At 39.4% G+C, this 2,003-nt stretch overlaps 1 non-coding gene across 1 annotated transcript; it reads right to left on the bottom strand.

Annotated features, from left to right (window-relative positions):
- Positions 1 to 331: 331 nt before the first annotated feature.
- Positions 332 to 438, bottom strand: LOC145128084 (small nucleolar RNA R71). Its single transcript, XR_013716686.1, has one exon. It is a non-coding gene; the product is annotated as a small nucleolar RNA R71 (small nucleolar RNA).
- Between the last annotated feature and the right edge of the window lie 1,565 nt (positions 439 to 2,003).

Genomic DNA, 2,003 nt, shown 5'->3' with positions numbered 1-2,003 from the left:
AGGACACCGGTCCCGGTCTAGTGCAAACTACAATTATAGCTGCAACAACATTCGAGCTGAAGGGACATATTCTTTCCGCACTTAAGGAAGTTCCATTTTTTGGGAAAGATCATGAGGATGCTTACAAACACCTATATGAAGTCAATGCCATTGCTAATTACTTCAACATCCCAAATGTTCCACACACGGCGATATTACGAAGAATGCTTCTTGTCACTTTTAAAGGAGCTGCAAAAGATTGGTTGAAGGCACTTCCACCCTGTGCAATTACTACATGGGAGAAAATGCGTGAGCAATTTTTAGAACATTTTTCCCACCTTATAAAGTTGCTAAACTCAAAAAGGCCATAGCAAATTGTGAGCAACAACCGGGTGAGGCACTCTACAAAGCATGGGAGCATTACAAGGGATTAAGGAGGAATTGCCCTCAAAACGATTTAAATGAGCAACAATAAGTATCGATTTTCTATGATGGGGTAAATGGGATGACAAGGAAACTCCTTGATTCTCAAGGTCCTTTAACAAATAAAAATCCCGCTGAAATCAAGGAATCAATTGAAGAGTTTTCTAAGCATTCGCGTGAATATCACAATCCTCGACATGATGGAGCTAAAGGAATTGGTAATGGCACTTCTGAGGATATGACAGCTGTTTTAGATATGCTAAACACTATGGGCCGAAGAATGAAAAAGATGGACCAATCCATTCATGCTATTTGTGTGGGTTATGAAAGATGCAATGGTCGACATTTGACAAAACATTTCCAATTGGACGAGAATGGGAATAAGAAAGCTCAAGTATGCTACTCTAGTGGAGGAAAATACGATGGAGATTGGAGGAAGCCAAAGAAAGAGTGGTTTCCATATGATGAATATAAGAAGCAAAAAGAAGAGAAGTATAGGCAAACTGGCCAAGGATTTTATCAAAAAGAGCAACCACCACCTGGAAAGAAGGTCGATTTAGAGTCCATGCTAACTAGATTCATGGAGGATTCGGAAAAGCAACATGATGAGACCGATGCAGTGATAAGAGACTAGCAAATTCTCATGAGAGACCAGCAAGATTTGCTAAGGAATCATCAAGCTTCAATCCAGAACATCGAAGCTCAACTTGGACAATTAACTACGTTGGTTAATGAGCGACTCTCTTTAAAAATTCTCAACAAAAAGCCTCAACTGCAAGTCATGGTGATCGAAAGTGAAGAAGATACTCTTTCTGAGTTCCTAGAAGCCCTTGAAGTAGAGCCACACCATCCTGAACCACAGCCGAGGAAGTCTAACATCGAAAAAAATGGTTGTTGATTCATCAAGCTCACGACGTGAGCATCCTATGCTCACGAGGTGGGGCCAGTCTGAACATAAAATTTTGGCTGATGTTCAAGTTTATCATCCTCCGCTTCCGTTTCCTTCTCGAGCTAAGATTCATCCACTGGAGTAAGAACATGTGAAATTTATGAAGCAAGTGAAGGGTATTCCTATAAATACTCCTTTTATTGAATCGTTTTCCTAAGTTCCTGAATATGCCAAGTTTCGTCATAACTTACTCGATACTCTCCAACAGTTAGAGAAGACTTCCAAAGTGATCCTTAGTGAACAGAGTTCTAAAGTAATATTGGGTGAAATACCAAAGAAAATGGGAGATCGTGGATGCCTCACTCTTCCGTGTGAATTTGGTAATAACATGAAGACTTATGCTTTAGCCGATTCTTGCAAACATAAATTTAATGCCTTACTCGTTCTTTCAAAAGCTAAATCTTCTGGATTTAAAATCTAATAGAATGAAAATTCACATGGCTAATCGTTCAGTGACTCATCCTCGAGGAATAGTGGAAGGCATATTGGTGAAAATTGGAAAATTTGTTTTTCCAATTGATTTTGTCGTATTGGATATGAAAGAAGATAAAAATGTTTCAATAATCCTTGGTCGCCCTTTACTCAATACTGCTCGAGCCTTGGTCGACATTCTTGAGTCTAAGCTTACGTTGAGAGTTGGAGATGAAGAAGT

The sequence above is a fragment of the Lactuca virosa genome, chromosome 7, assembly GCF_052849685.1.
Source record: "Lactuca virosa cultivar CGN04683 chromosome 7, Lactuca_virosa_CGN04683_v6, whole genome shotgun sequence".
NCBI lineage: Eukaryota > Viridiplantae > Streptophyta > Magnoliopsida > Asterales > Asteraceae > Lactuca > Lactuca virosa.
This window is presented reverse-complemented; position numbering and strand designations above follow the sequence as displayed.